Here is a 14,653-nt window from a genome sequence, read left to right on the forward strand (position 1 = left end):
ATTACACATGTGTTAATATGTATGCTTACACAGTATTAAAAGACACTCAACAAGTACACAGTATTAAAAGATAGTCAACAATTAACGTCATTTACCTTCGTTCCCGCGTTTGACTTGTGCTGTAAATCTCTTCCTCGTTTTCAGTTCACGTGATTACGTAGGAGGCGTAATACGTGATGACGCGATACGTGACTCCGCCTCCTCCATTAGAGTATATGGACAAAAAACAGGTTCCAGTTATGACCATTACACGTAGAATTTCGAAATGAAACCTGCCTAACATTTGTAAGTAAGCTGTAAGGAATGAGCCTGCCAAATTTCAGCCTTCTACCTACACGGGAAGTTGGAGAATTAGTGATGAATGAGTCAGTCAAACAGGTTCCAGTTATGACCATTACGCGTAAAATTTCGAAATAAAACCTGCCTAACTTTTGTAAGTAAGCTGTAAGGAATGAGCCTGCCAAATTTCAGCCTTCTACCTACACGGGAAGTTGGAGAATTAGTGATGAATGAGTCAGTCAAACAGGTTCCAGTTATGACCATTACGCGTAGAATTTCGAAATAAAACCTGCCTAACTTTTGTAAGTAAGCTGTAAGGAATGAGCCTGCCAAATTTCAGACTTCTACCTACACGGGAAGTTGGAGAATTAGTGATGAGTGAGTCAGTCAGTCAGTCAGTGAGTCAGTGAGGGCTTTGCCTTTTATTAGTATAGACCAGGGGTAGGCAACGTCGGTCCTGGAGTGCCACAGTATGTGCAGGTTTTTGTTCCAACCCAGTTCCTTAACGAGAACTCAATTATTGCTGATGAAGCACATATTGCTTAAGTGACATTTTAATGCTTCATTTTAGTGGTCTCGCTTGTTAAGGTTCTCCAATCTTAATTGCTTATTTCAATCTTAAACTGCTGCATTCAGTGTTTTAATTGCTCCTTATTAGCAATAAGATGTAAAACAGGGGTAGGCAATGTCAGTCCTGGTGAGCCGCAGTGGCTACAGGTTTTCATTCAACCCAATTGCTTAATTAGAAACCAATCATTGCCAATCTCAGACCTTATTTAATTTTATGGCTTGTTAGTCTGTGCAATGTAAGGCTTTTATATCGTAGATTTTTTTCCTTTCCAAGGATATCATCCAAATGATTTGAAGCCTAAAACAGATCATTTTCAGTCTGTCACATTTTTCTATTAAGTGTTTTATTAAATCAAACCGTGCATGATGAACACACACAGATGTAATTGGAAAAAAGCTAGCTGGAGAACTGCTGGCTGCTTTGTCTTTTACATCTTATTGCTAATAAGGAGCAATTAAAACACTGAATGCAGCAGTTTAAGATTGAAATAAGCAATTAAAGTTGGAGAACCTTAACAAGCGAGACCACTAAAATGAAGCATTAAAATGTCACTTAAGCAATATGTGCTTCATCAGCAATAATTGAGTTCTCATTAAGGAACTGGGTTGGAACAAAAACCTGCACATACTGTGGCACTCCAGGACCGACGTTGCCTACCCCTGGTATAGACTAGCAAAATACCCGCGCTTCGCAGCGGAGAAGTACTGTGTTAAAGAGGTTATGTAAACATATATATACATAAACATACTGTATATACATAAATATATACATATACACATCCACATATATATACATATATCAACATATATATACACATACATATATATATATATACACACATGCAGACACATATAAATATATATACATATACATATTTGTATATCTACATATATATACACATATATACATATATATACATATACATATTTGTATATCTACATATATGTAAACATATATACATATATATACATATTTGTATATCTACATACATACACATATATCAATCTATCTATCTATATATATATATATATATATATACACACATATATATATACACATACATATATATATATATATATATATATATATATATATATATATATATATATATATATATATATATAGCTGATTACCCAGTGGATTCGCTCACTGAGTGCAAGAGAAAAAAATAAAATGTATGTATAAAATAAGTTTAATTGCCAAATTTATTTTTCCACAAATAAAGAGCACTTACAATAACATAGAAATCAATATAAACAACATTAACATCATTATCATTTGAGAATATGAAGTAATATATAAGAAGCACATTGCATATAAATATAAATTATTAAACATTAAAATGTTCTTCTATAAAACACTACTGTGACTATTTGTTTGTCTGTCCAGGATTTTAAATCAGCTGTAGCTCGCAAACCGTTTCACCTATTGACTTGAAATTTGGTACACAGATACTACGTCACGTCTACTATTCGCTTTCCCACACATATGAAGACATATATATATATATATATATATATATATATATATATATACACACATACATATACACACACATACACATATATACATATACATACATAGTGCGTTGCAACACGGGCTGTGATTGTTACATGGGAGGGAGACGACAAATCACAGCTTCCCACTTTCTAATCGGGCTTGTGATTGCTGCTTTGACGGATGCCCAGATCCCACAGTATTTCCCCTTAGGAGAGGCGTTAGGCAAGTGTAATTGAATAGCGGTGCTGCAAGTTATTACTCTTTTTATCTTTATTTTATTTTATTGTAGAATCAACTCACAGCTGCGCGCACCAGTGCGTGCGTGGCGGATGCGTACGGCTGACGTTTTCATTGTCTACCACCTTCGCTAATCATTCTTGAGGCAGATTGAAGACTTAAGTGCCAGCTTAACTGAAAAATTAAAGAAAACATACTAAGTTTAAAAAAAAATGAGTTTTAACGGGAAAAGATGCAGACAAAAGAAGAGAAGCAGCGGGACGCTAGGGTCAAGAGCTGCTCATTAAGCAGCAAGCGCATCAACCTCTGAGCAAACGAATGGTAAACGTACAGAGAAAGAGGATAAATACTATGAATGGTCATGTCAAGTGTATTCACTCCACGTTATCGTGCAGTGCGCTGTTACTGGTATTTTGATAAAAGAATCTGAATAACATATAAGAAGCGTATAAATTATTAAACAGTAAAACATTAACATTTAAGAAGTAAAGATACATTGAGTACTACTGTAGTGCTTTCGGGTATAGTACATTTTTTGTTTGCCCATTACATGCATAAATGTATACATTTTTTGGTGTACCTACCCAAGAACACGCGACATGACCCGGCAGTTAAAAATGTATCGCTCCAGCAATTTTAACTGTGTTACAAAGTCATCTAATATGGTATTGCAAACGGCAGCGGGAGCGTTTCTATAAACTCAATTTAAACTTACTGTTTACACCGTGCTTTGAAGATGCATAGTATGCGACACGTGTTTCGCTGTAATTGTGGGCTCATCAGGAGTACACAGTCACTGCACTCCCTTACGGGAATCGATCCTCGGACGTAGAGGCGAAGACCCTAACGTTGTGCCACGGCGTGAGGTTCGTTCATTTGACAGCATGTAGATCGGGGTAATTACATTGCAGGCATTCGTAGTCTGATTCACAATCTGATTGTATGGGTGGTTACCTACCAGGTAACGCTTGTGGTTGGTGAGCAAGTCGGCTAACTTCTGCCACGGTGCCCTCTTTCAGTTGCGAGAAGCAGATCATACAATGGTTGAAATAGTTTAATATATATAGCAAAATCACCGCGCTTCGCAGGGGCGAATATGGTATTGCAAACGGCAGCGTTTCTATAAACTTAAAGTTACGGTTTATACCGTGCCTTGTTTCATATTCTTTTCCTACCTTATCAATTGTGTAATGTGTTTTTTGAAGAGGTTTGATTCATGGAAATGATCACTCCTGCTGCGTTCAGTCACTTCACGTGAGCCACTGTCTTGTGTGATGTTGCGATGTCCATGGGTTTATTTAATGTTAGCTAAGACCCGGCAGTTAAAAGTTTCTCGCTACAGCAATTTTAACTCTGTTACAAAGTGATGCAAACTCTCGTTTATACCTCGTGTCTTCTCATTAAACTTGTATCTCGCGAATATGGCATTGCAAACGGCAGCGGGAGCGTTTCTATAAAGTTAAGGTTACGGTTTACACCGTGCTTTTTTATACCTCGTGTCTTCTCATTAAACTTGTATCTCACGAATATGGCATTGCAAACGGCAGCGGGAGCGTTTCTATAAAGTTAAGGTTACGGTTTACACCGTGCTTTTTTATACCTCGTGTCTTCTCATTAAACTTGTATCTCGCGAATATGGCATTGCAAACGGCAGCGGGAGCGTTTCTATAAAGTTAATTTAGACTTACGGTTTACACCGTGCTTTTTTATACCTCGTGTCTTATGAAGATGCTTGTATGCGTCACTCACTCGCTTCTTATTGTTTCGCTGCCTTGTCAATTGTGTAATGAATGTTTTCTTCTGCGCTCTTTGGGGCTCCTCCTTCTTTTCTACGTACTGAGTTCACAGTCAGTTCACGTGATTATGTGGGAGGCGTGATGACGCGACACGCAACTCAGTCTCCTACGGCCATCTTGCTGCCTACCATTACAGTATATGGACAAAAAAGAGGTTCCAGTTATGACCATTACGCGTATAATTTTGAAATGAAAACTGCCTAACTTTTGTAAGTAAGCTGTAAGGAATGAGCCTGCCAAATTTCAGCCTTCCACCTACACGGGAAGTTGGAGAATTAGTGATGAGTGAGTCAGTGAGTCAGTCAGTCAGTGAGGGCTTTGCCTTTTATTATTATAGATAACATGCATTGTATTTATGAAAAAAGCAAAACAAACAGTTTAATAATTTTTTGTTTTAATGACAGTTTAGACTTTTTAGCCCATATTGATTGAGAATAAGTGGAACACATTTAAAAAATGCCATTGAGAATTAAATTGCTCCCCTTTTGACAGAATATCAATTGATGAGTATCTGACTGAAAAAACATCTGCTCCTTCAGAAAGGGTATCTACACTTTGAAGATAATAATATTTTGTCTGTGAGAAACAACTGAGCAATTTCGGCTTGAGGGTGAATCACATAGTCAAGGACATCAATGTAAACTAAGGGGACGTACCTTGAATACTGAAACCATGAAGCACTTCTTTATGCAAAACATTGTGGGACTCTGGAACAAACTGCTGAGCCATGTAGTTAAAGCAGAACCCTTGACAACCTTTATGAAAAATCTGGATTAGATATTAGGACAGTTTAGCTATTAGCTATTGCCTGACGAAAGACCTTATTATTGGGCTTATTGATCCGCTAACTGGAGCGCCCGTACCTAAGGGCAAAGTGTATGTATTTATTGTAAACTTGTAAATAAATTGTAAAATGTATCTAATTTGTAAACTAGAAATAAAAGCTAAGGATGACTGTATTAAAGTTGCTCTTGGATTTATTCCCAACAGCTTCTTTCTTGTTGAGAAAAGGAATGTATTTCTATATCCATATATTGATTACCATGAATTAAATCTGATAACAATCAAAAATAATCAATCACAACCCCAATCCCATTATTGTTTAATAAGGTTACAAGATCAGCTGTTTTTGATAAAAGATATTTATGAACTGAAGATGACATTTTATTGGTTACAGTTGGATGAAGCACCACTTTGTTATTTGTACAGTATAGATCATAAGACCCATACATTTTTAAACGTCTCCCATGGAGATTGAATGTCAGGGAGGCATGCTGTTCATTATTTTTTTTTTGTAATTTCATATTTAACTGGGTAAAAAATGTTGAAGTCTAGACAGTTTGATGACACTAACGTTAGTCAGGAAACAGAAAATTATGATTGCTACTTTACTTCATGAAGATGCTGGCCTTTTTTTAAGGAAAATAACTGATTTAAGAGTGGGACCAGCCAGTTCTACAGCAAACCCCAGAAAATTAGGAATTCATAGACTGTTTATTGTAAGACATTATATTGTAGTCATGACTCAGTTTTGGCAGGTAATCTAGGTATTTTGAAAACTTGGGAATCAGGAGATATTTTTGGTAGCCATCTATGAAAGCAGATGTAAATATGTCCTGGCCTGTAAGGAATGCAATAGGTCCAAAAATGCAGCAGCAATCCAGCAGTCCTGGATTACTTCACCCATTCCTTCCCTCCAGTAGACCACAGGATAAACATAATCATAAGGAAACACCCGTAATATTGATTGTTGTTGAACACTTTTTGAAAAGTGCTCATATTGTACCTTTAAAATAATTAACACCATGAAAAAAATTTTGTAAAACTACATTGGTTTTCCAAAGTCATGATTTTAGATTGGGATTCACAGTTTATTTCACAATTTTGGAAATATATTTTTGGTCTTAAGCAGGAGTGCAATTAAGCCTTACCTCTGATTACCCCCTTGAATCTAATGTTCAGACAGAGCAAGTTACTCAGGACCTATGGAAATATTTGCATTATACAGTAGACCTCATACAGTCCAACTGGTGTCATTTATTAGCTCTGGAAAAAGTTTCTTGTAATGTTTTATTGTCTACTGCTGTTGGTGTGTCTCATTTGAAGTGTTTATATGCTTAATAACTCTTCTCTTTTGTGTATAAAATCAACTCTTAATCAGTAACCTTCTGGATTACTTAGACAGTTTAATAAATAAGTGGATACAAGTTGTCATGAACATGTTGATAGCAGATAACTCTGCCAAGAGATTTGTGGACAAGAATAAGAGAAGAGTCACCATTGATTTTATTTTGACTTTGAGTTGTGATTAGTGACTTTATTTTTTGCAATTGTTTCTGTCTGACTTCCTCATTATTCTAAACCCTATGTTACCTTTGCCATCTCTTGACTATGTTACCTTTAATTTCTTTCATCTCCCTGCCATTCTCTCTTCCTCATTCCCTTTTTAGATGATTTCCCTTGGAGACATTCAAAAGACTGCAGTGTCTTTCTTCCCATAACGTGGACCCTTCCATAATAAAAATGTAGTGCTGTCAGTTGTGAAGAAATATGTCTGTATATATTCACAAAAGAGACCAACATTTAGAAGCATATTCAGTGCAGTATAAGTACATGATGTCACTCTGAAACCTCTAAAACCAATATATCAAGTGGTCAACTGGAATGAGTTCTGGCAAGTTCTGTAAATTTAATGTCTTACATTCCATTGAAAAAGTGTTTTTTTCAGCAGCTAAGCCTTAATTTATTATTATTATTATTCTTTTAATATCTCACTCTGAGTATGTACAGTCAAATAATACTTGACCTTATTTTTAATGTAAGTTTAATTTTGCATATATAAGCAGCTAAGGAGACAGAGAGCAGAACAATACTCTCTTGTCTAACAGCAGGAACAAGAATGAAGGGAAATCAGTTACTTCTTACATATTGTTGAGTTGTTACCTCTTTGGCTGTGCCCATTTGGTTTGTTTCGAAGATTGTGATTTATGGTGTCCACTCAGAGGGTAGCCAATAAATGTAGGAATTGTTGATTAATTATCAGTTTTGCCTTTGCCTTTGGCAATACATGCAGTTATTCAAATGAATTAATCAAATATTTCAGCAAGACTCCTACTTTATTTACCTTAGCATTTCTGAGGCAGGTCTCCGACATTTAGACTTAAACTGAGGCACACTCATTTTAAGAAGAAGAATAATACAGTTTATTGATAAACACAAGTGTTATAGAAATATAACTGTATATATATATATATATATATATATATATATATATATATCCATCCATCCATCCATTTTCCAACCCGCTGAATCCGAACACAGGGTCACGGAGCCAATCCCAGCCAACACAGGGCACAAGGTAGGAACCAATCCCGGGCAGGGTGCCAACCCACCGCAGTATATATATATATATATATATATATATATATATATATATATATATATATAAACATATAATGCTAGATGTAGACAGAATAGATAAACAAATAACATAGAAGAGTGGGGCAGTTTGCTTGCTATTTAGAGTTCTAATTTATCTTGGCTCAAATAAACAGTTTTATAATACCAAGTCTATAAAGGTGATGTCTGATGTTGTGTGAAATTATTGCTTTGTTGTTAGGCTTGTTAGGCTTTGTTTGTTTTGCTTGGCTTTTCTCTACATTGTTAGGTTCAAGTGGAGGATTACTCTTTCTTTTGAATGTACTGTTTGTTTTTGGTGTGTAATACTCTCCTTAGTTAGGCCCTTTGCTGCATTGTCTGCAACTTTATAGGAATGAACTTTACTCTTTTTGGAACAAAAGTTTAGATGCTGATGTTTCCTTTTTGAAGTGATGGCTGATTCTCAGCTCTCCGACTGGCTCACTATTTAATTTATCAGACTGGATCTCAGCTCTCAGATTCACAAAGAGAAGAGTTTATTGGCTTTGACTCCCTAAGGAAGAGTGGTTCATCGGCGTTTAATTTCAGAGAGCAGGTTTCAGACGTTTTCAGTCATTTTGGAGAATGAAAGGAGAACTCCTGTGGGAGTTCCCTTGGAGTTTACTTAAGAAATCCAGAGGGTACCCATAGAGAATATCCACAGATGGGATGAATGTAACTAGTTTTAAGGGTATGTATAACTTCTCCTGATTGGATTAAAGTCACTTCCAGTTGCAAAATCAAGTCTGTACTCATAGGAGAGTACACCTGTCCATCAGGGCCAGTGGTGGCTGGTGAAAAATATCCCAAAAAAAAAAAAAAATCAAAACCAATATTCAGAGTTAAAAAATTGCAGTCAAGACTTCTTCAACCAGAGAATCACAAAGGTAAAGAAAGTACAAGCAAAATCTTTAGTACATCCACAATCGTGGATAGCAATTTGATGTAAGGGTGACCCTTTTATTCCATCACATAAGAGATGTCACACACAAGTTCAGCCAAACCATTATCAAGACAACAACACAACTAAATGGCAGCACCTTTTAAAAGTAGAAAATGGTGTTAAAGATAATCAAAAATAAATTTAAATAATTCAAATCACTTTCAGTTACCACAACCAACGACATATATTAATTATCCATCTATTCAAAATCTCAGCCTGATGAAAAAAGGATAGTGACAGGACAGGGCAATATTTCCTTAATAAATGTGACGAATACAATTCACAAAACATAAAGAAACAATGCAGTTTTTTGTAAACTCCCCCTTGCCTCCATCCCTCTCTCTGTAACAATAAAATTATAACAAGTAAAAAATATTCCTAGAACAAGCAAATATTCTTTTACATGGTTATACAGTAAATGGTAGCTAAATCTAACTGTAAGTATAGCATAGTTGGAGAAAAAATATGACCTGAAGGCTCAGGACTAACAACAAGCAGGGATTAGATGCAGTCAGAGTCATGAGCACCAAGAGAGACTTGGAAAAAAAGTTTAATATACACTTGCAATATAACAGCAATACATAAAAACAATGCTACAATCTACATGAAAGTTTATTTATTTGTAGTGTAATTTAACAAAAAAATCATAATGTACTGTAAATTATGGAACAGATTAAGTAGTGTAAAATAAACAAGAGGAGAGAGAAATAGGTTTGGGGTAGCCACCCCATATACATGAAAGATGACTGATCAAAAGTTAAAAAAACAACAACAATAGGTCTTTACAGACTTTAGTCCAAAACAGAACCGGGGTACATTGGGAAAGATGGCCTAGCTGACTGACAGGAAAAGCTGGGTTTGGCAGCAGAAATGATGTCATAGAGAGGGAGGCTATGAGGGACTGGAGACGGAAGTAACATCATAGGGTGGCAGGTTCTGAGGGACCCAATATGGAAATGATTTTTTTTGTTTGCAAGTTCTGTGGGACTGGAGGGGGAGTGACATTTTATAGGGCAGGTTCTTCTGATGTCTTGCAGAGGGAAAGACGGGAAAGAGTTAAAGTACAGTGCTATCCCCCAGTCTGGTGGAGAAACACATTTATCTGTGCCCATAAACTGTCTCCCATGTGCACCGGTGTAACAGAAGTAATCTGCATTTAAGTTTATTTAGGATGTACTAAGACACACGTACTGAAATGAGAAAACACACTGTAGCACAAGAATGGCATAAACTCAAGCCCCTTGCACAAACGCAAACTGTGTACAACAATGGCAGAATGAAAGCCTAGCGTTGTGTGGTGCTACTTTTCACAGATGGAAAAAATATTGCCAACCAATACAATATTTTTAAGAAGAAAGAGCAGTACAGTGGTAAAACTAGCAGCCTATTTAAACATTTAAAAGTACACATACTGACCAACAGAAAGATGTTTATAAAACATCAAAAACATGCAAATCGGAAACACAGAGATTTACCTGCAATCAGTGCCAAATAAGGGACGTTGCAGGAGAGTTTTCAAAGAGGCACAAGATGTTGTCCTGGTAATTCTGCTGCTGCTCCACAGTCCAAAGAAAACATGCAGTGAGGGTAACTAACCTTGTCCCTTCCAGTTCTAGGGCTTTAAAAGAGACAACAACTAAAATGAAGGCGTCTTTTAATCTGAGATGATCTGAATACAGAACCTCCTTATTCCAACTTTACATTGCTGGCGGAAGCCTGATGATTGAGGCCACTTCATTATGTAGCAGCGATTCTGTTGTTCTCACACCATTGTGCATTATTTTTGCTTATTAAAGAACTAGTAATAAACTGGGAGGGCTGAGTTTGCACACCAAACTGCTTTTTGATTCACTAACTCTTCTTCCCTCGATCACATCTGGCACAGTCAGCTGGATGACAGAACCACTAAATCTTGCCAACCTAGTTCCACCAGCTTGCCGGCCAGGTTAACCAATTACAAGTGCAAAAAGCCGAGGTACTGGACGCAGAATACACTTACCCAGCCATCCAGGGGCCAACACAGCTGCTTGTCCTGATGTGCCCTCAGGACAATGTTGAAACTAGTCTTTTGATATTTGAAAGTACAGCCAACCGGCAACAGTGGCTGCAGTGCAAATAGGCACACCCACTCGCTCATTTTTTTGACTGGAGAAGCCCAAAGGGTATATTATGATTTGGAAGACAAGCAGTGGCAAATTATGCCACTCTTAAGTGTGAAATCCTTGCCCACTACACTCTAACCCCAGCATACCAAACACAAAATTGTTGGGGATGGCACTTCCACCCAGAGCAACCAATGAGGGCACAGGCCTTTGATCTGTGGAGAAAAATGGCCCTCTGGTTGTGTCCAGGGGAACTGGCACCCAAGCAGATCATAGAAATGGTGACCTCAGGTCACCTATTACACAACCTCACAGACTATCTCGTCCAGCTGGTCAGAGAAAAGCCCTGGGTGGATGTGGCGCAGCTTGTGGCCAATAATAGAGTGACACTGATCTGCTAGTCAATCTGAGAGGCCAGAGGGGTGACAGAGAACCAGACCAATCTGAGCCCAGTGCCCTGAAGCTGGAGCCAGAGAAGTGGAGTCAGGATCGCTCACCTGCAGCACTATATTGTGGCGAGCTGGGACACACCATGACCAAATGCTCCCGAGCGAATGATCCAATTGAGTGTGGATGGACCAAGGGAGACAGGTACTGTGAAGCAGTCATGGTAACCATCTTGCACTTCCTTTTTCAGGCCTGATTCAAGTTAACAGACACCCAGCCATGCCCTATATGACTCTGGCAGCAACAGGTCCATTGTTGCAGTCTGTTACATCTCATTGGCACAGTCCATTTTAGTTTTTCTTGTAATTAAAATAAAGTGGACAGTACAACCAGTATACATAAATAAGAATGTTTAAAAGTCTAACACTATGTAAAATACTTAATATCTATGCCTAATTTGAAGAGGAAAACTTTCAGGGGAATAGCCAGTGAGTGTTGCCTATACCGTAGCGTGCTACGTTGGATACTGGCACAGCGGCAGCACGGAAGAACCTGATCATGGATGGAGATTTCCTGTTTGATGGTGATGCCCTGCCATGCAAGCCACAGACATATCTAATATCAGCCAAAATGTGACAATTAACCAGTACTGGCACCTAGTATCTCTTGTCCAAACCTTTGGTGGAGAAACACATTTTCTCACTCTGTCAAGGACTGCAAAGAGGTTTCTTGCTTTACCACACAGCTTTCTTCTCCCATTCCCTCCAGGAATTCCCTTTCCAGGTGGTCAAGTTAATTTTCATTCACAATCTGTGGGAAGAAACATGCAAGTTGGACAACATCACTTGAGCTTGCTGAAACTCTGAGTTGTGGTTGAAGGACTTTGCTAGATTCAATACTTCATTGTTGATCGTTATATATATTTTTTCACATTAGTCATTGAGTTAACATAGAACTGTAACATCCATAAATCTATCAACAGCTTGCTTATCCTGAACCTCCAGTAGTGCTCTTGTCAGAGGGAGACACTTTTACATTTTTTTGTGCACTGGGTGGTTCCATTAGGCACCCACTGTTGGGACTGGGGGGTGAGAAGTTAAAAGGCTGTCTGTACTTATTAATGGTATTTGCTGTCCTGCAAGGGAGTCACTGCTTTGAAGTTTGGCCCTAGAGAATGTCTGTATTTACCTGGCTTGGAAATATTGGTTTCTAATCAGCATATCTGTACTTATTAATGTTTGGTAACCATACATTTTGTTAACTTGTGTTTTCATTAATTGTTAAACCCAGGCAATTTAGATGTGCCATTGATTAAACTGTTTGTCCAGGACTGACAACAGCAGGGACTGAAGTAAATATAAACTCCTGGCCAGCAGAAGGCAGGAGGGAGAGTCCACAGGAAACGCTGCCAAGACACTCGGACAGGGCACAGGGGCTCGCAGGCAGACAAGGGTACCTGGCTGGCACGACGTGAGGCACAAGGACGGCAACATTTACTTCCAGGGAGGAAGAGACAGCTCCACAAGGAGACGCCAGTTGTGGGTCCAGCGAAAGAGGGAAGCCGCATGAGAGGACCAAGCGAAGCTGACAGACGAGGAATGAGGCGTGCCTAGGTCCCAGCAACACAAGGAGCCCAGAGTGGAAGAAAAAGGAACAACGAAGAGACGCTGACAGGGAGTCAACAATTTGACACAACTTCTGCCGGGGAACAGAGTGCATCCATGAACAATTAAGTGTTGGGGTAACACAGTGCCCAAACTGGACTCTGCACCACTAAAGGTTGTATCCTCCAATTCTTGTTTTTACGGACTTTTAGAGTGTGGACTGTGTATTTTCCTTTTAAAAAAAGGAAATTAATTCCTGATATGTTTAGGTTCTGTTATGTTCGTTTATCTTTTTAATGTACCTTATATTGTCTTGTACAATAGAACTTACTGTTGCCTTTTTCTGAAATTACTGTTGTGTCTTTTATTGTGTGTTTACTCACTGCCCAATTTAAAGAAACCTGTGTACTATTATTGGTAAATTTCAGGAGTTCCCAGTCTCTTAATAAAACTGGGTGGCATAGTCGGATATTTTAATGGTGTCTAAGTTAGATTACCTATAAGTGTGACCAGACACCTGTGACACTCTTCTGGTTTGTGTTCCAATAAAACTGCACTGCTTCTCCTTATAGTTTTCTGAGTCCTTGATGTCAAATTCTGTAAGATCTTCAGCAGACAGATTAGCTATTGAAGATGGTTTAATTAAATATGAGAGCACTGTTTCACTAAGTTAACAAAAAACATCATATAATGCAAGGATAGTACAAGAGTTCTGCTGGTAAATCTTGTTGAAGTTAGTAAACAGTGGTAGCACAGAGACTGAAAAAAGTAATTTTGTCACTGGATCAGAAAGTTGATGAGCTATCCATTCTACAGTAAACAATCTGTCATTTTTATCTGATGAGTTAAAGTAACTTATCAGGGCAGTATACTGATTAAGGATCTTTTGCATGCACTCAAGCCATCTAGTGGAGTCAGTGATTTTGGAGTCAGCTTTTTCTATGTCTACCATATGGTAAAAGAAATATTGCACTTTATCTTGTTCATGGTCAAACAAAATTTCAACTATTGCAAGTTTCTGCAACATACTAATATCCATAGATTCATCAAACAGAATAGTAAACTGCTGTTTTTTGAGCCTATTCTCTAAATCCAGTTTCAGTTCTTTGCTTAAAACATTCTTTACTAGCACGAAGGACTTGGTGTGTTTACACTTCACATTCTTAGTTGTTCATGAGTCAGGAAACCAGTCACCAATGCATTAACTCAGGTCATCCAATACGCTGAAAGGTAACCTGTTCTGTATAATAAGTTGACCATCTTCAGTTCTGACTTTGTTACCTTGTACTTCAAAGTGTCATTCTTTTTAGGGTAATCATTTTCAGGGAAATTAGCTACTCCCGATATCTGCATCCTTGCCTTTGCAGTTGCGTCATGCTTCAAACTGCTAGTGTGGCTATGCATATCCCTCACACCGCCAGATGAAATAGAAAATGACTTTTTGCACCATATGCAGTTTTACTGTTGTGCTTTTCCAATCGTATCCATTGCATAAATTCAGGGTGTTTTGTCCAAGCTGACTTAAATAAGAATTGTCTAACTTTTTAAGGGGATGGTCGTCATCACTCACATTGTCAGGTTCCATTTTTCCCACTTTGGTGACCTTTTTTCCCAAAATCCATGATGACTGATTGATGACATTAACCTATTAGGACATGTTTTCTCTTCATCAAGATAAGGTTGTGTTCTGTGTAGGCAGCCGCAATACAGATTCACTGATCTACGTATAACAAGGCATATTTAAGTAACCTCTTAGGAAAAATATAAAGATCATTGGATCTGCACAAATTTCTTGACACGAGAGTTCATCGATATGT

This window comes from Erpetoichthys calabaricus, chromosome 5, assembly GCF_900747795.2.
Source record: "Erpetoichthys calabaricus chromosome 5, fErpCal1.3, whole genome shotgun sequence".
Taxonomy (NCBI): Eukaryota; Metazoa; Chordata; class Cladistia; order Polypteriformes; family Polypteridae; genus Erpetoichthys; species Erpetoichthys calabaricus.